Source organism: Balaenoptera physalus, assembly GCF_965194825.1.
Source record: "Balaenoptera physalus genome assembly, chromosome: 14".
Classification (NCBI taxonomy): domain Eukaryota; kingdom Metazoa; phylum Chordata; class Mammalia; order Artiodactyla; family Balaenopteridae; genus Balaenoptera; species Balaenoptera physalus.
The window spans coordinates 73,894,876-73,919,177 of record NC_138893.1 but is presented as its reverse complement, the minus strand read 5'-3'; the positions used below and the strand labels follow the sequence as shown (position 1 = coordinate 73,919,177).

The 24,302-nt window shown below is 40.0% G+C and overlaps 1 long non-coding RNA gene across 1 annotated transcript in view; it reads left to right on the top strand.

Annotated features, from left to right (window-relative positions):
* The window catches only part of LOC309642563, a 205,290-nt gene that overhangs the window by 105,439 nt on the left and 75,549 nt on the right, over positions 1-24,302 (top strand). Inside the window, exon 4 of the long non-coding RNA XR_014253254.1 lies at positions 14,874-14,955. This is a non-coding gene — a long non-coding RNA (uncharacterized lncRNA). The remainder of the gene's footprint in view (positions 1-14,873; positions 14,956-24,302) is intronic.

Below are 24,302 nucleotides of genomic sequence, written 5' to 3'. Positions count from 1 at the left end.
GTAGAAAAATTTACTGTATTTGGTGTACAGCTCCATGAGTATTGATAAATGTATAGAGTCAAGCAACCATGACCACAAGGCAAAAAATAAGACGGATCTAAAATAAGTTTCCAATTGTCTCATAAATATCATTTTTAAAGTTTCTTTGACTCAGTATTCAACTAAGTTCCATATTTTAAGTTCCTTTCCATCTTTCTCCATCCCCCTTACAATGTACTTGTTGAAGAAACAGGATCATTTATCGTGTAGAGCTTCGTACAAGCTGTATTTTGCTGATTACAGCCCTGAGGTTGTTCTTTAGCATCTGTTATTTAACATAATATGTTGTTCAACATATTGTTCTGTCTTTCATATTTTGCTAAATTGAATCTGGAAGTCTTGATCAGGTTCAGGATTGATCTGAGTGAGGACAAGGGTAGTTTGCATATAGATTTGTGTATTTCATCAGGGTATATGGAATATTTGTTTGCCACTTTTTGTGATGTTAGCAGTAGTTAATGACCAGTGCTTCGATATATGAATTCACTATGTGTTACGCAGTGATGGTGTTCTAATTCTTTCATTTCTTCCTTATGCATTAGCTAGAATACTTCTGTAAAGAGAAACTGCCTCATCTACTTTTTGGTGACCTAATAGTATGGGAAGAAATGATAACATGCTGAATACTTTTCCTTTATTTTCAAGTTTCCAGTGGTCACCAAGGTTATTTTTTTTTCAGTATCATATTGCAGCTTACAGTTTTATACAAATTTTATGTGTTTAAATTCATAGCAGAAATTAGTGCTAGTGATGCTCAGATTGTACTACTTTTGCCAGTAACAACTTACTCGGGTTGACTTCAAATTTGTTTAGATATGACCCTCCCAGTTGATAGAGTTCTTGTTATCCAGTATAAAAAGATATTCCATGATCATCTTAACACTGCCCCAGACTTAGGGGCAGTCATTCTTTTTTTTTGGGGGGGGGGGTTATTTACTTATTTATTTATTTATGGCTGTGTTGGGTCTTCGTTTCTGTGCGAGGGCTTTCTTTAGTTGCGGCAAGCGGGGGCCACTCTTCATCGCGGTGCGCGGGCCTCTCATTATCGCGGCCTCTCTTGTTGCGGAGCACAGGCTCCAGACACGCAGGCTCAATAGTTGTGGCGCACGGACCTAGTTGCTCCGCGGCATCTGGGATCTTCCTAGACCAGGGCTCGAACCCGTGTCTAGGGGCAGTCATTCTTAAAGGAGCTCTGGCTACTTTGGGTACGAAATGGCATTTCAAGACTATAGTCTGTGAGCCGTGAGTGTTCCTTGCTATTTGGTTTGTTATGTTTTCAAGGCATTTTCAGGGAACAGAGCTAGAAAATACACATAGACACATATGTATGTATTTATATAGGTAATCTATGTATATACTTGTGTGTATGTATATTTATTTCTATCTACACACCTATCTATCTTATATATCTATTTTGTGTAATAGATATAGAAATTATAGTTTGAATCTCAGTACTCCAGGACACAGGGATAATTGAATTAGAATATCATATAATTATTCATTCAATGAATCCCAAAATACACATACTCAATAGTCTCACAAACAAATACAAATAAATAACAGCAACAATATGTTTACTGTAAAAAAAAATTGAGATTTTTTTTGTTGAAGTTTTTCTCTTTGAGAATATGTCCCACTAGGATATTAGAGTAAAATGATTGGCATTTTTGAGTCAGTTGTAACAGTTCCACCCTGAATGATTAGCCACCAAATAGACAAACATTTAATTTCATTTTACCATATCACTTCTCTCTTTTTTTTTTTTTAAATTGGGGTATAGTTGTTTTACAATGTTGTGTTAGTTTCTACTGTACAGCAAAGTGAAGGTGAGTTCCCTGTGCTATACAGCAGGTTCTCATTACTTAACTATTTTATACATATTAGTGTATATATGTCAATTCCAATCTCCCAATTCATCCCACCATCCCCCCTTTCCCCCCTTGGTGTCCGTGCGTTTGTTCTCTACATCTGTGTCTCTATTTCCGCCTTGCAAACCGGTTCATCAATTTTTCAAGTATCTGATTCCAAAATTAATCTTAAAAAAAAAAGTACATTCAAAGATGTCTATTTTCTAACTCTGTCCCTCCTTGAATATTTCTGCTTCATCCCCCAAGTATATTTAAGCTCACACACACACGCACACACAATTTGGTATTCTCAATTTTCTTGTATAAGTGATAGCAAGCTATACACTCTTCTCCCCTTTATTCTTAGGCAATAAGATATTCTAGAGAACTCCCCAAATTATCAATAAGGTATAGAGATATTCCTCATTACTTTTCACAGCTGCTTAGTACTCCACTGTGGAATACTACAGTTTATTCATCCATTCTCCTATCTGGAGACTGTTGGTCGCCTGCATTGTTTCTAGTCTGTTTATATTTCAAATATTCCTGCAAAGAATGCTGAGAGCATATAACTTTTTATATTTTTGTCTGTGCATTTTGGTAATCAATTCCTAGAAGTGGAATTGCTGGGTCAAAGGGTAAATGAATATGTAATTTTCCTAGAAATTACCATCTATGCCTGGACTGGGATTGGGGGAGTGAGGCAACTAGGGTGCAAAATTTGAAGGGCACTTGCTCACAGGATCTTACAGGTACAAGGCCTGCCCCGAGAGGGACTGCCTCCGGGATTTTTGTGTCCTAAGCACCTTACTCACCTCAGGGTTGAGCCTTGAAACTGATGCCCATGGAGACAAAGTGCTTGGTCAGTTCATGTAGTTAGTTGGTGACAGAGCTGGAACTAATACAGGTTCTCTAATGCAGGTCTGGAATCCACCTCCCCCCACCCCTGCCCAACACACACTTTAGGCTGCCTTTACTTTTGCCACTGCTCCAAGGAAACACTTTCAAGACAGGGTGGCTAACCCCTTAGCCTGGATAAGACCTTGAGCTTCAATTCTGCCAGACATGGCACAATAAACCAGTAAGAGCCCAGTGAGACCTCACCCACAGTAAGATAATCACACTGTTCAAATGGGAAAATGTTTACAAGGTGAATCAGCAGGTAAACAAGGGAAAAGTTTATCCTTCATCATGAAAATCAAGAAACTTTCTTTAAATGCTCATGAAATTATTAAGAAAAAAGCCATTATCAGCAAACAGTGATTTTGCTAATTTATAAACGTCTCCTCCCATTGATTGAAACGCATAGAAAATCCTCCAAGGAATGAAATAGTTTCACTTTTTAAGGCAGCACGTGTTAAGGATTTGAAAGAAAGAGTTCTGCATTTCTTCTATATACTCTAAAACTTTGGGTTTTCGATAAAACAGGTAGACCCAACACTTCTTATTTATCCAAGAGAAGTGAAAACATATGTTCACACACACATAAAACCTGTACTTAGTGTTTACAGCATCTTTTTTCCTAATCATAAAAAGTCTGAAAAAACAAAATGTCCTTCACAGGGTGACTGGATAAACAAATTATGGTACATAAATACCGTGGACTACTATGCAGGAATAAAAAGGAGTGAATTATTGATATACATAACTTAGATAGATCTCGAATGCATTATACTGAGTGAAGGAAATCTAACTCGGAAGACTACATGCTATAGGATTCCATTTATATGACATTGTAGAAAAGACAAATTATTCAGGGAGAAAACAAACCAGTGGTTGCCAGGCAGGGGTTTAGTGGAGGGGTTGACAACAGAGACATGGGGAATTTTTTGAGGTGATAGAACTGTTTTATATCTTGTTTGTCACTGTAGTTACTGGAATATATGCATTTGTCAAAAATCATAGAATTACACACTAAAAAGAATAAATTTTCCTTCAAAACACACTTTGATAACTGCTTTTCCATATAACTGGTTTCTTTGTAATCCTAAGTATTTCATTACAATGCATTAAAAAAAATTGTTCTGAGAAGGGGTGTATAAGCTTCTTCAGACAGTGAAAAGGGGTCCGTGAGGAAAAAACAAAAGATTAAGAACCTCTGTTGTATGAGGTGTTACTCTTGGCTTCTGCCTTTGGTGGATCTGAGCTCCCATCCTGTCAACCCCAAGTGTCAACCAAAACCTCCACTCACCTCTCAGCTGTTTGTCAGGGAAGCACAGACGGGGGAGGAGACAGGATTTCAGCGTGTGTGAGCGTGACAAGAGCAGAGTCTCTCTGGTCCCTGCCTTGTAGTGCCCTGGCTCAACGCTGCCCTGCCTCCCACCTGCTCACAGAGCTCCGCCTCCTCCTGACTCCTAGGAAGATGTCCATGCAGGGCATTCTGTTCTACACTTTCTGCTCCTATTTTCAGCCAGTGACTTGGTCCAATAACCTTCAATATCTTGTTTGGTCTTTGATGTCATTAAGACAAATCTTTCTACATGTTCCCAGCCTTTTAATTTGTTGTTAGTGAAAGAATTAGTTTGAAACACCCAACCTGTCATTGCATAATGACGTTTTAAGGAATTGGAGCTATCTGGTGTTTTTCTCCTGAGTTAGTGCATGATATTTTATGTAAACGGACTCTTTATAGGAGCAAGGCTGTGTCATCCTTCCTTTTAAATGAATGGACACCAATGATAGAGAATGCAATAACTTCTCTGATGGATTGAATCTCAGATTTGCTGACCTAGTTCTGAATATTCATTCAACTTCATTTCTATTTGATGTTTCAGCCCTGACTAGATACCATGACCCTTCAGAACAAAAAAAAATATTTAATAGATCATGGTTACAAATTTAAGATTGGACTTTTTTTTTAAAGAAATTCACGTTCTTTTTATTTATTTATTTATTTATTTATGACTGTGTTGAGTCTTCGTTTCTGTGCGAGGGCTTTCTCTAGTTGCGGCAAGTGGGGACCACTCTTCATCGCGGTGCGCGGGCCTCTCACCATCGCGGCCTCTCTTGTTGCGGAGCACAGGCTCCAGACGCGCAGGCTCAGTAATTGTGGCTCACGGGCCCAGTTGCTCTGTGGCATGTGGGATCTTCCCAGACCAGGGCTCGAACCCATGTCCCCTGCATTGGCAGGCAGATTCTCAACCACTGCGCCACCAGGGAAGCCCAAGATTGGACTTTTATATTTTATCTAACAATTATTTCTATGGTGACACCTAATTGTATTCGTCTGTGAGGTTCTTAATTACACTTCCAGTCCAATTAAGAAAGAAATAAAGGTAATTCTATGCCTCACAGGGCTTTTGTAAGCTGTAGAAATTTGTTTTTGTGTTGTAGAGTGAGGTTGGGAGATTGAAGGAAGATCCTTTATCCAAGCATTCCTAAGGCAGTTAGCATCATGACAATGAAGATTTAAGTACAAAGAAAAATGTTCACATTTATGGTGTTATGTTGAGACTATAACGAGGCAAAGGAAATCAGGAAAAAGGGAACCAAGGCCTAGAGCCAGCCAGGAATGTTGAGGAGACATTTTCAATCACATTTTGAAGGAGATCCTTCTAGCTGTCACAGTTACCAAAAGACAGCATTGTCTCTGCTGTAGGCGACTCTGAGCTCTTCACCACCCAAGTGCTCTGTCCCAAGCTGCACACACACTTCCTAGTGAGGTCTGAGAGGATATTCAGTATCATGAGGTACATTGGGCCAGTGACCTCAAGGGCCCCCTCCAATGCTAAGAATTTGTGAATCTCTCACCCTGGAATGCTTGATTTTTTTTTTAATTGTCTAAAATAATCTAATTAGATGTTAGATGATATCAGATTTTCTTTATTCCCTTTAAAGTACAGAGTTAAGTTAATCATACTACTTAGTTCTTGGTATATTATTTCTGCTGGCCTATGTAAAGCTCTCCTCTTATTTGTTTATTAATTTAATTATTTAATCATTTCCTCTTATTTCCACACAGTCTGCTCTCATTTCTCTCACCCGCATTAGGCAAAATTCTAATATATTCACCGTATATCTTTCCATTGCTATATAAAACTGTATCCTTGCTAAATAGGCATTCGTTTTACAAAATGTATACTATTGTTTTACACACCTGCATTTTCAATTTACACTAATGATATTGTGTAATATATCTAATTCTGTTTCTCGCTTTTCATTAAGCACTCTGTCTTCATTATCCATCCGTTCCAGCTCTGTTTGGTTCATTGCTTCTGACTAATGTATAGCCCTCCATGATGTGAATCACGCCACATTTGACCTAGCCACTCTCTACGTCTACAGATAAACGGAGCACCCTTATCTATGTCCTCTTACGGACTGGTAGATAGACTTTGGCGTGTGTAGTAGTCAAGGTTTCCCGAAAAACAGATCCAATAGAGTGTGTGTGTGTGTGTGTGTGTGTGTGTGTGTATATGTATTAATATATCAAGAAATTTATTGGGACTTCCGTGGTGGTCCAGTGGTAAAGAATCAGCCTTCCAATGCAGGGGACGTGGATTTGATCCCCGGTCGGGGGACTAAGATCCCACATGCCGCAGGGCAACTAAGCCCGTGGGCCACAACTACTGAGCTCACGCACCTCAACTAGAGAGCCCGCATGCCCTGGAGCCGGCATGCCACAACTAGAGAAAAGCCCACGCATCACAACCAAAGATCCCACATGCCTCCACGAAGATCCCGCGTACTGCAACTAACACGTGGTGCAGACAAAAATAAATAAATAAATGTTTTTAAAAAAAGCCTTAAAAATTTTTTTTTTAAAAAGAAATTTATGGGCTTCCCTGGTGGCGCAGTGGTTGAGAATCTGCCTGCCAATGCAGGGGACACGGGTTCGAGCCCTGGTCTGGGAAGATCCCACATGCCGCGGAGCAACTGGGCCCGTGAGCCACAACTACTGAGCCTGCGCGTCTGGAGCCTGTGCTCCGGAACGGGAGAGGCCGCGACAGTGAGAGGCCCGCGCACCGTGATGAAGAGTGGCCCCCGCTTACCGCAACTAGAGAAAGCCTTCGCACAGAAACGAAGACCCAACACAGCCAAAAATAAAATTAATTAATTAATTTAAAAAAATTTATTATAGTGAATTGGTTGGCATGATTATGGAGGCTGAAAAGTCCCAAGATCTGCAGGGTGAATCACAAACTGGAAGCCCAGGAGAGCTAATGGTGTAGTTCCAGACTGAAAAGCTTCAGGCTTGAGACCCAGGATGAGTTGATGTTCAATTCTAGTCCAAAGGCAGAAAAAGGCTGATGTTCCAGTTTGAAGGCCAACAGACAAGAAAAATTCTCTCTTACCCCAGGAAAGGGTTAGGTTTTTTTTTGTTCTATTCAGGCCTTCATCTGATTGGATGAGGGCCACTCACATTATAGAGGGTAATCTCCTTTATTCAGTATATCAATTTAAATGTTAATCTCATCCACAAATACCCTTACAAACACAGCCAGAATGTTTGACAAATATCTGGGCATCCCATAACCCAGTCAAGTTGACACGTAAAATTAACTCTCACGGCATGTAAAACCAGGGGCATAAATGCTGGATCTTGGTACTGCCAGCTCACTCTCCTGGTTGGTAGCCCTAGTCTACTCGCACTCACAGTGAATCAAGGTTCTTACTCCCAGAGTTCTTAATCCCTGTGAATACTTGGCACCATCCAGCTTTCTAATTTTCTAATCTACACGGTTTAAAGAGATAGTCCATTGTTGTTTTAATTTGCATTATTCATATTACTAATGAGTTTGAACAGCTTGTCTTATGCATGCTATCTGGTTTTTGCTTCTCTAATTGTTGCTTTAATATGCTTAAATTTCTAATGTGTCTAATTATCACCCCCTTTCACTTGGTATTTATTTGTACTTTCTGATTTTTCTTGTTTAGTCTTGCCCGAGGTCTATCTTGTTAATCTTTTCAAAAAACAAATGTTGGGCTTTTAAAATCTTCTCTATTGCTTTTGCGTTTTATTTCCAAATTCTCCTCATCTAATATTCCTCTTTTTTACCCTCTTTGAGAGGAGTGATGATGGTATTCTACATAGGATCCCCCTAAAAGCATAGTAAAGAGTGTGGCACATATTATAGACACAATATAAGTTTGTCAAATGACTGAATTAAAGAGAAAATACATCATCTTTCAGGTATATTGATTTATTCTCTTTTTTAAAAATTGAGTTTTCTGCAGAGAAATGAGAGTAGAGTGACATAGGTATGACCAAAGGAGAGAAATAGGATGAGTTAAGGGGACAAACAGCTTATATTTAACTTGCCTCTCTACCAAGGTTTGATTATATCCACTGGATGCAAACATGCTTAGGAATGTGGGGAGTGAGGAGGGCAATTCTCTCTCCAAATACTATACCAAAGGATCAGCATACAGAGTTGTTTTATAAAACTATTTTTTAGAGCAGTTTTAGGTTCACAGCAAAATTGAGGGGAAGGTATAGAAATTTCCCACATACCTCCTACCCCACACATGCATAGCCTTCCCCATTATCTGTCAATATCTCCCACCAAAGTGATACATTTGTCACAATTATTGAGTCTAGATTGACACATCATTATCACCCGAAGTCCATAGTTTATAGGTCACACATGGTGTACATTTTATGGGTTTGGACAAAAGTATAATGATATATATACATCCTTATGGTATCATAAAGAAGAGTTTCACTGCCCTAAAAATCCTCTGTGCTTTGTATATTCATCCCTCCCTCCCCACAACCCCTGGCAAACACTGATATTTTTACTATCTCTATAGTTTTGCCTTTTCTGGAATGTCATATGGTTGGAATCATATAGTAAGTAGCCTTTTCAGATTGGCTTCTTTCACTTAGAAATATGCATTTAAGACTCATCCGTAGTTTTTGTGGCTTAATAGCTTATTTGTTTTTAGCACTGAATAATATTCCATTGTGGGTATACCACAGTTTATCCATTCACTTAAACTGAAGGACATCTTGGTTGCTTCTAAGTTTTGGTAAATAAGAATAAAGCTGCTATAGATATCCATGTGCAAGTTTTTGTGTGGACATAGATTTTCACCTTCTTTGGGTAAATACCAAGGAGTACAATTGCTAGATCATACAGTAAGAGTATGTTTAGTTTTGTAAGACACTGCCAAACTGTCTTCCAATGTGGCTGTACCATTTTGCATTCCCAGCAGCAATGGATTAGAGTTTCTCTTGTTCCACACCCTCGCCAGCATTTGTTGTCAGTATTTTGGATTTGGGTCATCCTAACCAGGGTATAGTGGTATCTTGTTGTTTTAATTGGAATTTCCCTCGTGAAATATGATGTGGAACATCTTTTCAAGTGCTTATTTATCATTTGTATATCAGTTTAACAAATTTGGAAGAGAAATTTCTTTGCTGCTTCAAAAAATTCACTCATCAGGAATTGCTGTTTTACCAAGTGCAGTCTACATCCTATACAATCCTTAAAGCAACGGCTATTTCTTAAAGGTAATTGGAAAGAATATTTAGCTCCATGTTTACATCATCCAAATTTGAATTATTTCACAAAAGCAGGTGATTTATTTTGTAATTCATCAAATTTAAAGCACTCAAAGCATCAAGTGTTAAAGTGTTAAAGCCTTGCCATTTCTAGACATCTGAGCACTCTTGTATACGTATTCAAACTTCAGAAGATGTATTGGCTATAGGAATGAATCATAATTGAGATGTTAATTCTTAGAAATCATAATAATTCTTTTACTTTAAAAACTTTGGGAATCAAATGAAATTTGGGGAAATTTTGACAATTTGAGCCCAGTTGCTGTAGTCATTTATCAGCACTTTAACAAACTCATCCCTACTTACCTAAGTAATGTATAAAACTTGGCATTTTTCTTTCTAAATTAATAGGATGGTATTGATACATCGCCTGAAGTTGGAATCCAAAGAGCAAATGGGAAGATGATTCAGTAAAAGATAAAGAACAGCAAAACATTTTCCCTATTATGGGGGTAATACAACAAGGCATCATTTCCCAGGGAAGGCATATTTTTCACTGTGCTAACCAGGGTGAATGTCTATCAGACCTCATAAGCTGAATGAAAAACTGCTAATACCTCACTTCATCCCTGGCTCTTTACCTGAAAGTCATTGAAAGAGAAAATGAGTTGACCTTCCTGTCTCCGCTTCAACACAGACACACACACACACAGACACACACACACACAGACACACACACACACAGACACACACACACACACACACACACACACACACACACACACACACACACACACACACACACACCCTGATCAATGGAAAAGTGTTTGGGTCTATACTGAGGGTCAGCCCTGAGTTTTGCAGGCACTGAGTAACTGACCACAGAAAGTGAAATGTTTGTGGCTCTGGGATCAGGAACTCTAGCTTTCCATGCTCACATCCTCAGCAAAAACTAGCTTCTGATTGCCTTGCTTTAGCTGTGCTCTTTATTTATTTATTTATTTATTTATTTATTTTTGGCTGTGTTGGGTCTTCGCTTCTGTGCGAGGGCTTTCTCTAGTTGTGGCAAGCGGGGGCCACTCTTCATCGCAGTGCGCGGGCCTCTCACTGTCGCAGCCTCTCTTGTTGCAGAGCACAAGCTTCAGACGCGCAGGCTCAGCAGTTGTGGCACACAGGCTTAGTTGCTCTGCGACATGTGGGATCTTCCCGGACCAGGGCTCGAACCCGTGTCCCCTGCATTAGCAGGCAAGTTCTCAACCACTGCGCCACCAGGGAAGCCCTAGCTGTGCTCTTTAAATTAGTTGGACCCATGACCATGTGAGCGCAAGAGAAAGAGTGCTCTGGCAGCCCAGACAACGTGCTGAACAGTGGCTATGGCCTACTCCATGATTGATGCCTAGAGGGTTAGTCTTTGGAAATAGATACCCATTTTGTCATCAATAGTGATAAAATTAATCTCAGGTGATTATGTATTTTGAATTGTAATTTTTTATTTTGTCATATTCATGAAAAGAAAATGCAAACTCAGTTGTCATGTCCAGGTGGGAATAGGTCAAGCAGTTAGTAAAGACCTAGTCCCATAGCTATAGAACAGGAGCTAAGCAAGATTGTCTATAATTTTGAATAGAGACAATTTTGGGGTACCCCAAAATCAACCCAAAAGAGAGAAACTGCTAAATTCCTTATCTTAGAAGAGTAATGAAAAATCAAGAAAGATGGAAGCCATCGAAAGGACAATATTACCTTGAACATTCCATTTAAAAAATAAAAATGTGGCCCACTACAGTATGTAGTTATTGGACAGCACAGTTATTGGACAATGGAGAATGTGGATGCAGTTGTATTCTGCTACATGGTTGTATGGTCTGTGCTGCATATAAAATTGCCACTCTGATGCTTAAGAAAGTCTCAAGTTCTTCTAAGTGAACCACAGGTCAGCCTACTGATCTATAAGCAAGGTCAGAGAGCGAGCAGGGATATCCACATCTGTGCTATGTCATAGACCACCAGCACCATACCCATATTAAAATAAAGATGACAAAAACAGTAAATTCAAAATACTGCCCTCTACAGTACAACTTGGCAACGTTACGAGAAGACCCTTAGTCTTTGGTGACCCATATTCGAAAAAGGACTCCTCAGGAATGCATGTTGTCCTGGGGACAGAAGGAGGCTCCACTGTGAAGCTGAGCGGTGCTGGTTACCAGGATATTTGCTTTCTTCTTCTATCACAGTAGTCAAGCAAGGAGAATAGAAACATAGTGAGAATTTTACCCTTAACATGGGCAATATGTTTGAAGTTATATTTCATCTATCGATACTTTTTTTCAATACCAAATACTAAGAATGTTAGTGAGACTCACATTTTTCCCATTTTGTAGATGTTTCTAGGACTTCTGAGAAAGAAACATTCCCACAAAGGTGATACATCTAAGCTAGTAACCTGGGGGACCCCAAAGGTAAGGTACGAATGTGACACTAAGAGGCAGAGACTTTAAAAACAGAAAATTACAAAAAAAAAAAAGTGAGTTCCCAAACTAGAAATCCCAAGAGAAACATTGATTATTAAAAATATTGAGAACTAAATATAGAACTACCATATGATCCAGCAATCCTACTCCTAGGCATATATCCAGAGAAAACCATAATACGAAAAGATATATGAACCCCAATGTTCATGTCAGCACTATTTACAAGAGCCAAGACATGGAAGCAACTTTAATGTCCATTGACCAATGAATGAATAAAGAAGATATGGTGTATATATGTGTGTATACACACACACACACACACACACACACACACACACACACAGAATGGAATATTACTCAGCCATAAAAAAGAATGAAATAAGGCTATTTGCAGCAACATGGATGGACCTAGAGACTGTCATACCGAGTGAAGTAAGTCAGACAGAGAAAGACAAGTATCATATGATATTGCTTATATGTGGAATCTAAAACAATGGTAAATGACCTTATTTACAAAACAGAAATAGAGTCACAGATGTAGAAAACAAACTTATAGTTACCAGGGAGGAAAGAGGGGGAGGGGTAAATTGGGAGATTGGGATTGACATATACACACTTCTATATATAAAATAGATAACTAATAAGGACCTCTTGTATAGCACAGGGAACTCTACTCAATACTCTGTAACGACCCATATGGGGAAAGAATCTAAAAAAGAATCTAAAAAAGTTATACATATACACATATGTGTATATGTATGTATGTATGTATAACTGATTCACTTTGCTGTATACCTGAAACTAACGCAACATTGTATATCAACTATACTCCAATACAAATTTAAAATAAATAAATATATATATTGAATATAGGAATTCAGAATACCAGATATACTGATTATAAAAGTAGTGAGTATCAGAAATCTCAATATCATAAATACTAAAAGATGGAAACAAAGAGTATCCGTGTTGAGAGTGTTCTTGAAAAGTCCTTCCCACCTACAAGGACTTGTGCACAGGTTACAAAAAATCGACAAAGCACTTGTGAGTCTTCCTGAATAATGTGAAGTACCCTGTTAGTCATTATCACGGAAATCAAAGAAGCCTGCTTCTCCTTAACCTTTTACTAAATCCTCTTTGTCACATCTCTTGAGGTGATACTGACCACCTGGTTTTCCAGACTAAAGCCTCTTTCAGTAGATGGCTTGCATTGTTTTTCAAGAACAGTTTAAAAGCTGAAACACTCCCTCCCATTTTCCTATTCATTGACATGTCACTCTTTCAGAGAGGCTCTCTAGTTTTCAAGATGAATAAAAAGAGTAGCCAAGATGCACATTCTTAAAAATAATAATTACAATTAATTTTCTCATTTGAGAGAATCCATGACCCATGGATGAAATGAAATGAGAAAGGGAATGAGCAGTTTGGAGTCTTAGTGAAAACTTGAGTGATCTACCCCATGAGGTGCCCAAGGGTCCCTAATCCAGCAGAGCAGATGGGGGATCAGAAAAACAAACACTGCTTAGACCCTTAAGCACTGGAGATTCTGTGCTACCTGAGAATTCTGCTCCTTTGGCTTGTCTGTTTCATTTTGTGACACTGTGGCTCCAGTGTCCTTCAACAGTGTCTTCGGTCCTTTGGTACCTTCGATAAGTGTCTGGTAATCTGTTTGAACTGATGAAGTACAAATAATATTTCAGCACCAGCAAATGAAAGATAGTATTTGGAATGGACAAAGGCAAGCGTTACTACAGCCAACTCTTCAGCCTTTAGGGAAGTACTTCAACATTCTGAGCCTCAGTTCCCTGGTCTCTTAAATGAATACATAATACCTTCCTTGTAGATTATTGTTATTATTATTGAATAGCGATAAAAGAATACCTGGCAGGTCCATCATATAGCATAAATGCTCAGGCAAGGGTTGTATTTCTGCCTTGTAAGCCCCCAGCCTGCCATTGCAGATCCTGCCTGGCCTCAGATCCTGAGAATGCTGCGCTGGGTGTTGTCTGTCACTTTCCTGCTTCAAGCTTGTAATTACTCTTGGTGTGAATATGCTTCGATCGGGCCACACACCATGGAGATGGTGCACTCTTAAAAGAGGTTTGGGAGTCACATAGCCTAGAGTTTAAAACCTGGATCCATTCAGTACTAGCTTCATGGCTTTAAGCAAGTGATTTACCCACTCTGAATCTTGTTTTTTTCATATGAAAAAAGAAATAGGTGGACTTGGTACACGGTAAACATCAAATAAATATTGGCTATTTTGCATTATTAGTATGAGAGGTAAATAATTGTTCATTTTTTAAAAGACTTTATTTTTTAGAGTGGTCTCAGTTTCACTTTAAAAAAATTGAAAGGAAGTTACAGAGAGTTCCCATATACTCCCTGCCCCTGCAGAACTGTCCCTTCTATCAGCATCTTGCACCAGAGTGGCACATTTGTTACAACCAATGAACCTGCACTGATACATCATAATTGCCCAAAGTCCATAGTTTAGAGTTGACTCTTGGTGTTGGGTTTTGACTAATACATGATGACATATATCCACCATTGTAGTATCATATAGAAGCATTTCACTGCCCTAGAAATCCTCTGTGATCTGCATATTCATCTCTCCTTTCCCCCAGGCCCTGGCAACCACTGATCTTTTTACTGTCTCTATAGTTTTGCCTTTTCCAGAGTGTCACATAGTTGGAACCATGCAGTATGTAGCCTTTTCAGACTGACTTCTTTGACTTAGCAATATGCATTTAAAGTTCATCCATATTTCTGGTGGTTTGATAGCTCATTTTTTCAGCACTGAAAAAAATTCCCTTGTCTGGATGCACCACAGTTTATTCATTCACCTACTGAAGGACATCTTGGTTGTTTCTAAGATTTAGCAGTTATAAATACAGCTCTATAAAATTCACGTGCAGATTTTAAGTGGGTATAAATTTTAACTCCTTTGTGTTATATAAATACCAAGGAGCATGATCGTTGCATGTTAATGGTAAGAGTATGTTTAGTTTTTCAAGAAACTGCCAAACTGTCTTCCAACATGGCTGTACCATTTTGCATTCCCACCAGCAATGAGTGAGAGTTCCTTTTGCTCCACATCCTCGCCAGCGTTCCGTGTTGTCAGCGTTTTGGAGACTGGCCATTCTGACAGGTATGTTGTGGTATCTTATTGTTGTCTTAATTTACAATTCCCTAATGACATATGATGTTCAACAGCTTTTCAAATGCTTATTTACTATCTGTATATCTTCTTTGGTGAGATCTTTTTCAAGTTGTTTGCCCATTTTTAAGTTGGTTCTTCAGAGAGGTTAAGTCACTTGCTGAAGTCCATGAAGTTAATACATAACTGAGCCAGGGGTTTAAACTCAAGTCTCTGTGAATCCCAAACCCATTCTAGCAGCACACAATCTCCATGGTGTGTGGTCCAATAGAAGCACACATATACATGCTATGTCAATTATGTATGTATATGTATACATTATGATATGGATAGATAAAAATATCATGCACATGTATATATATATCATATACTATTTACTACTTTACTGTTATCTCCTCCACTGAAATGTAAGTTCCATGAGGGCAGGGATCTTACCTTGTTAACTACGATACTCCCAGCACCTAGAGACTACCTGGCCAAATGTGCAAGACGTACTTTATATTCTTCTAATAGTTCTTCTAACAGTTTTTTTTTAGGTGTTAGCCATAGCTGTTCTAGGCTTTTCTGCAAATGCTTGCTGAGTAAATGAATGAATACATGGACATATAAATTAAAATATAATTTTGCAAATTACAGTGGCATAGGTGCTATGTATGCTTCAGAGGGGGACAACAGTCCTCTTTGGCCTATGACAGTACTATGTTGATGTTTCTTCCTTCCCAGTGGTATTAAAAGTTACCTTATTGACCATGGAGTTTTCAAATGGGGTATGCAGGTAAGAGGCATTCATTCATGAAGAAGTCTGACTTTCCAGGGTAATGTGTGCGGGGACAGAAGAAGAAGAGGGAAGGTATTATTATAATGCAAAATAATCACCAGCTTTTTTCAGAGATCAGCTTAAAAACTCTGTCAGAATGGTTGCTATTTTAGACTATATTGATGGACCTCCAATAACTCTAATTAAGTTTTTTCTTCCCTGAGAAGAAACAAGTGATCAATGACATTTTTCTAAGGTTTCTTGTGATTGTGTAGCAGAATGCACCTCTCAAATGCTGTAATTTGTGAGGATTCAGTAGAAGAGTTAATGAGGGTTTGGAGGCATGCAAACTGAGTAATCATCATTTAGCTGACAAAAAAAAAAAGTGTTAACATATCCAAAAACGCCTAAGGTTAATTGAAATTTGGCAAAATGAAAGCCCTGTTTAGGATATTTTCCTTGCCACAAATTGGAGTACACCAGATTTATTTCTTAAACCCCCTATCAGTGTAACTCTGCTCATTGTGTCCTCCATTCACACGTCTTGGTTTATGTTTCCAAAAATATGCAGGAGACAAAATGGAAGAGGAAGCCAGAAGGGTTCTCTTAAAAACAGTTATAGGACTTAGCATAAATTTTTAGTATAACATAATACACACTCATAATACAAAATTTGTAAAACACGAAACTTTAGAGAAAAAAGGAAGAAAAATGCAGATCTGTATACCAAAGCCACCAGATGCAAACGTTTTTTATATTTTGTATATGCACACTCTCAGCGTATTTTAGATTTTTCTGTATGTACTATTTGGAATCTTACTTTTTTTTTAACGAACTCAATGGATGGTCATCATGCTTATACACTGTGACGGTTAAATAATGCATCAGAAGCAGATTCTAATTTAAGTGATCATTTCCTTATTACTGAGAATTTCTTTTCCACTTCTATTAATGCTTCATTGAACATTTTTGTGACTATTTGTTTCCAAATTCAGTATAAGGTTCTTACATGACACTCCCACCAGTAGAATATGTAGATCAAAGATTCCAAGCAAATTTAAAACTCTGTTCTCAAATTTCTGAAACTTTTCTTTTCAAAAAGTTTGGACCATGTACTTTTACCTCCTTTACCAGAAATGCAAATCAATCCTCTCCAGCCTGCGTCTTTCATGGCATATATGTCACCACCCTGACCTTGAACTTAACCCTCTCCACAGTAGTTGGGACCTGGGCCAATATAAGAAGAACCTCTCTTTTTTTCTGCATTATATTTTTACTCTGAGAAACTCAAAGTGCTTTAGACTTCTGTTCTGAAATGTAAGTGGTGTTGGGACCAGAGGTGATGCCAGGAATGGCTGGAATCACATCACATGCAGGTCAAAGTCCGGGAGACGAGTATACAGAAACCATGAGAGAAAATAGGGAGCTTGCAGAAGAAGTCAGTTTCACTGAGACAAGAAGTTGCATGGCCCCTGGAGCAAGAAGAGTGTGAGATAGAAGATCATGTCGGCCTAAAGGGTTTACGCTCCCATGAGGTCTGGCTGTACTTTCCTCTCTTCTTATAAATTGACCTCCTATTTCCTTAAGCTTTTCTGAGTGTGTTTCTGCTCCTTGCAACAGAAAATTCCTAACAAAGCACATGTCAGTGCCAAAGGGGACAGCATTTTGTATATAACTGTTTCCAATTTCTCAAGAGCTTCCACAGAAGCCAAATATAATGGATATGGGTTTATTGTTTCAGGGCTCACATCGACTTGAGTCACTTATTTGATCTCTTTCTATGTATAAACTAACACACACTCATACATATATTTTATGTATACATGTATGTACTTATATATGTGTGAGCATGTATATATATGTATAACACACATATATGCACGTACATGTATATATCAAAAGACATATATGTGTGTGTGTGTTTTTGGACAGTAAGACTCAACAAAGATTTGAAGAACAATGTTGGTTTCCTGCAGGCATGACTCAATGCCATCCTCTAATCTCCCGAAACCTAAAGAGAGAAGAATATGGGAAGCAAATCTATAACTATCAGCTTGGGAAATACTGTAAAAGAATGTAGAGGATGTTTGTAGCAAACCTATAACCTAACCTAGAGAAATTTAAAATTAGCTTCCCAGGAAAGAGTCAGGGAGGGTGATGTCATGACATTAAAATGATAAGCATGTCATAAACCGTTAACATGCTATGCGGTAGTATTTCTGCATCTGAATTAGCAGACCAGTGCTAATTACAGGGAAGGAGGAACTTACTTGTTTTGATTCCGCAGTGTGTTTGCATGTGTCAGGGACAGTCTTTGTGTCCTGTCATGTACAACAGCCACAGCCATAGAGGAGATGAACGTACTTCTGCAAGGGTAGTTGAGGCAAGGCTGGCTGGTACCCTCCTGTACCTCTGTTAGCAAGTGATAGAGCTGGGACGTGAGCCTGGGGCCACTCTGACCCCAGGGGCCATGCTCTTTTCTCTCCTCTATTGGACTTACACATGCTTCTATTTCCATTAAACCTGGAAACAGAAAATGCTTCTGTACTTAGGGTCTTTTTTGCCTTTTAGGCCAAACATATTTTGTAGGGCTTGTTTTTCTCTGGTCAAGGATTGAAACCTATTCCTCACTCACCTTGTCATTATTCCCTCAACTCACATCTTCCCAGACTTCCTAGCTTTTGAAATTACAGATTTTTGCAGAAGACATGCAGATGGCCAAAAGGCACATTAAAAGGTGCTTGGTATCGCTAATTATCAGAGAAATGCAAAGCAAAACTACAATGAGGTATCGCCTCACACCAGTTAGAATGGCCATCATCAAAATGACTACAAATAATAAATGCTGGAGAGGGTGTGGAGAAAAGAGAACCCTCCTGCACTGTTGGTGGGAATGTAAATTGATACAGCCACTATGTAGAACAGTATGGAGGTTCCTTAAAAAACTAAAAATAGAACTACCATACGACTCAGCAATCCCACTACTGGGCATATACCCTGAGAAAACCATAATTCAAAAAGAGTCATGTACCACAATGTTCATTGCAGCTCTATTTACAATAGCCAGGACATGGAAGCAACCTAAGTGTCCATCAAGAGATGAATGGATAAAGAAGATGTGGCACATATATACAATGGAATATTACTCAGCCATAAAAAAAGAATTAAATAATGCCATTTGCAGCAACATGGATGGACCTAGAGTTAATCATACTAAGTGAAGTTAGTCAGACAGAGGAAGACAAATATCATATGATATTGCTGATATGTAGACTCTAAAAAAAAATGATACAAATGAACTTATGTACAAAACAGAAATAGATCCACAGACCTAGAAAACAAACTTATGGTTACCAACGGGGAAAGCGGAGAGAGAGATAAATTAGGAGTTTGGTATTAACATATACACACTACTATGTATAAAATAGATAACCAACAAGGACCTATAGTGTATAGCACAGGGAACTCTACTCAGTATTTTGTAATAACCTATAAAGGAAAAGAATCTGAAAAAAAATAGATATATATGTATGTACAACTGACTCACTTTGCTGGACACCTGAAACTAACACAACATTGTAAATCAATTATACTTCAATAAAAAATAAAAAAGAAATTACAGAATTTGGAGACTAAGATATATAATCACTAAGGTAAAAGGCATACTCTTAAAATAGGAGTTTCATGAACCAGGTACACCTTGGGGCAACCTCATGCTGAAAGTGAGAGAAGTAAAGCAGAAGGACGAAGAAGAATAAGTCTTCCAATTGTGTTTCCTTGTTCAGGCTTCCCCTCCCTGCCCTACGAGTTTCTTCCACTCCCCGAGATCCTGTGGTATATTTTTCTAGTATCACTACTTAGCCTCATCCATTCATCTACCTCTGAGTTCAAGGGAAGAGTCACATTACTGATTTTTCTTACCATGAAACTTTTATTTTCAGGTCCAGGTAAATTGATGTTCATCTTCAATTCCCCACATAATCTCCCAGGCACACTCATTCTATTCAATGTGCTCTATAAGACATACAGCTCCACTGGGGGTGAGATGGGTTATAGTTACTGAAATGAAATTTAAAAACCAAGAAGAAAAAAATATATATCTGCAGCCCTCCCTCACCCTGTTTCCAAAGGGTCAGACTGGAATTTATCCTCCAAAGTATTCTCTTAGGCTTTATCTCACCCTGGAGCAAGTCTTAGATGGTGCTGTTCAGAGATACCAGAAAGAAATTGCTATCACTGATAACATTCTACTTTATTATACTTAGGAATTCATTTATTCACTCAATGAACAAACCTTTATTGAGTGACCTTTATGTACTGGGCTGGGCACTGTGCAAGTTGCTTAGGGAAAAGATGCAGAATTTGTAAGATACAGATTCTGTCTGTTGCAGGAAGAATGAGAGTAAACCATCATAGAGCAGTGAGATAGAGCTTCTGGTGGCAACCCTAGAAGGGCACCCTCACTCTGCCCAAAGGGTATCAGAAGAGAGTTAGCCAAAGAAGATACTGTTGATTTAGCACTTGCAGAATAAATGGAGAAGGCACGTGCAAAAGCGAGTGTGTCTACAGAACCAGGGGAGATAGGGATGCATGATTCTTTTAGTGACAGAGACTGGTGCCAGAGGTTGTGGGAGCAAGCATGGGGAGCAGCACAGTGACCCACCATGCCCCGTGAAGCAAGAGGCCAGGGCCACATCACAGAGGGCCTCCTGAGCAGTGGTAAGATCTTAAACTTTACGCCCCTAAAAACTAACAGAGGTGGGGCAATACCAACACAGCTGCATCACTGGTGGCTGTCAGGGAGGTATTTTCCCTGGTCCAGGGCTCATTACAGGCAGCAGATGTTAAATTCCAGATCCTGCAAGCTCCAGGAGGGGGCTCTAAACTCCTGGTTTGAAGGAGAAAATAAGATTTAGGAGAAAAGAGAACCCCTGTTTTGCTGTTTATTAACTGTGAGATTAGATACTCTGTTTACTTATTTGCATAATGAGGGTGAACTGGGCTACCTTCATGGGTAAATATCCTAGTGTATAAATCGCCTTGCTCACCATCTTTGTGGAGATAAAGCTCGCTGTGATATTTACCAAGATTCCCTCATTGCTGCCTCGTACCCAGGCATTCCACTTTCACCACCTATGTCAATTCTGAGCTTTGGAGTTGCAAAAGCCACATCTCTGGCAACAGGCTAAAGATTTAAGAGTCAGAGTCTGAAGGGAAGGCAAGAGTCAACTTTGGTATGTGTGGGTACAACGTCTGTGTCCTTCTATCCTATTCCATGTTTTGGGGCATGATGAGAAGCATCCCAGATGGTTTGGGGGAAGCCAAGGGTAGAAGGAGCTGGGCTTCTGATTCATTTCCCATGACTGCTGTAATAAATCACCCCAAAGTCGGTGGCCTTAGAAAACTAAAAATAGAACTACCATATGACTCAGCAATCCCACTACTGGGAATATACCCTGAGAAAACCATAATTCAAAAAGAGACATGTACCACAATGTTCATTGAAGCACTATTTACAATAGCCAGGACATGGAAGCAACCTAAGTGTCCATTGACAGATGAATGGATAAAGAAGATGTGGCACATATATACAATGGAATATTACTCAGCCATAAAAAAATGAAATTGAGTTATTTGTAGTGAGGTGGATGGACCTAGAGTCTTTCATACAGAGTGAAGTAAGTCAGAAAGAGAAAAACAAATACAGTATGCTAACACATATATATGGAATCTAAAAAAAAAAAAAAATGGTACTGATGAACCTAGTTGCAGGGCAGGAATAAAGAGGTAGACATAGAGAATGGACTTGAGGACATGGGGTGGGAGGACAAAGCTGGGGCGAAGTGAGAGTAGCATCGACATATATACACTACCGAATGTAAAATAGTTGGCTGGTGGGAAGCAGCAGCATAGCACAGGGAGATCGGCTCAGTGCTTTGCGATGACCTAGAGGGGTGGGATGGGGAGGGTGGGAGGGAGGCTCAAGAGGGAGGGGATATGGGGACATGTGTATGCATTTGGCTGATTCACTTTGGTGTACAACAGAAACTAACAGTATTGTGCAGCAATTATAGTCCAATGAAGACCTATTAAAAAAATACACATTTATTTTCTTACAGTTCTTAGTGGGTCAAAATTAAAGGGATCATGCTTCCTCTGTGGACATCTGTTTCCTTGCCTTTGCCTGATTCTGGAGGCTGTCCATATTCCTTGGCTGGTGTCTTCTTCCATCCTCAAAGCCCATAGCGTAGCATCTTTAAATACTGCTCTCTGCTATAGTCATGGCGTTGCCTTCTCTCTTCTGTCTCAGTAGTCAAATGTCCCTCTACTTCCCTCTTATAACAACACTTTTAGGGCCCAAGTGGATAATGCAGGATTACCTCCCCCATCTCAAGATCCTTAAATTAATCAATATCTACCAAGCTCTTTTTGCAATTTAAGGTAACATATTCACAAGTTCCAGGGATTAGGACCTGGACATCTCTGGGGATCACTCTTCAGCCCTCCAGAGTTCCTTTAATGAGTAAATCCTGGGGAACCCTGGAGCAGAGCAGGGACTAGGGTGAGGCGAATGCAGCACTCAGGGCCTGAGACTTAAGGAGTCCATCACTTTCAGGATTATCCCAGGTGAGGGATCAGCTGCTGAAAATGAGTGTGCCTTTATATTTTGTGCACTAGATGCCTTGCTCACCTTACCCTAGTCTGGATCCTGTCTTGGAGTGGCAGAACAGAGCTGGAGCAGAAATAGGTGGGGCTATGTCTAGGCAGCAGGCCTGAGACAGTCCAATAGAGTTCCTGCTGGTTCCAGGAGCTGGGATGTGTTTGCCTGAATGACTGTGTGTGTGTGTGTGTGTGTGGACATTGAGTAAGAGACAAGGAGGAAGAAATAGAGCAGTAGAATGATTCCCCTTGATCACAAGAGTAACACCCCTCTCTCGTAACACCCCAGAGTGGAGTGGGTTTCATTCAGATGGAGACAGTCTTGGAGTGGCCTTGCCTATTTGAGAATGGGGTCCCAGGCCAGATAGGGAATGAGCTTGTCTGAGTTTGCCAGCATGGACACCACCAAGGACCAGATGAACACCCCCTGGAAGGTGCATGCAGCAGGGAAAAGTGATGAGAAGATCACTGATAGACATCTATTAAAACAACTCCTGGGGAATGAGGCCTCGAAGAGGAAATGAAATGCAGACATGACACATCGTGGACATGCATCCAGAACGTCTTGTCTATGAGTTCCATTGAGCAACAATGTTCCTTTCCTCCTGGTGCCCCACTCGGACCAGATGCTTTTTGTGTACCATTTCTTCTAGAGCTCCAGTCTCTCTGGGAAACTCAACGAAGAATAGCTCCTTCCCCGGTCCTGGGCCTGGCTGTCTTCCTCCACACCCCCTCATACACTTCAAGCCGGGAGGACCGTGACTCATGCTAATTATATAGTAACCGGAGAAGAAAAAAAAAATACAGACATTTTTTTTTTTTCCCAACAGCATCTGGGACTTTCTATTTATTTGTCCGCTATTTATAACTCACTCAGACAAGGAGGTCTTATCTCCTCCCACCACCATTTCCCCAAGTGAAATTTCCGTAGGGTGGATCCAGTTTTATCTAAATTGGTTGGACAGAGGAGCACAGCGTAGATAATCTGTACTGAAAGAGAGAAGGTTTTCTCCTTGTGCCTGATATGAAAATAGCCAACAAGCAAAATGAGCCTGATAGGGAAGAATTAATTTACTTCCCTGCCTAATTAGTAGATGCAGGATAAGTGTATCTGCTTAGCTCCCTAATTATAATAATACTTAGCAGTTACATGAAACTCTTCTTCATCATCAGAAATACCACCCTCTTCTGGCACTAAATAATTAATCTTCCTCACTCCTATGTGAGCATCTTATCTGAGCAAGAGAAGTACCATGAGATTGGAGGAGAGCAGGAGATCAGGGTGAGGTGCTAAGGCCACCCCTTATCATTAAAGCAGAAGCTGCTCCCTGTGTCCAGGTCCCCTGGCATCAGGACCTGGGGGCTCAGGGACGATCTGTCCACCTCAGCCAGCTCAGCGCTCTGCCAGCCGCAGCAGGAAGTTCACCACCGAGTCCCAGAGCCTGCAGATTCCAGCCTGCCTGGCTGCGTAGCTAGAATCCTCCTCCCACAGTGAATGAGGCCACAGTGGATCCAAGCGGAGGGAGCTTCCGGGTGCCATGCTGGAGCAAGGAGCAGTCCCAGATGAGCCCCTCTGGGTGCCTTCAGTCTGTCAATGGGCTTTCTGCCCAGTTCCTGGTTTGATGTGCATTTGCTCAGCCCTACTTTTTCCTATTTCCTGTGGTGGGCTCCAACTCCTGGCACCTCTTGTGTCAACTCAGAGTTCCTGCTAATGCCTGTGACTCTTACCTTCATCATGTAACAGAAAATTCTTTGCCTCCAAGCCCTGTGGCCTCACAGTCCCCGAGCCTGAGATCAGATACCTTCAGCAGATATAATTTCAGCCTCCAGTGGAGTCAGGTTTGCTGCTCCATCCTCCTGAGTTACAAGGGTGTTGCCTACTTGCCATCCTGGGGGGGTGGACACAATCTTCTCCCCACCC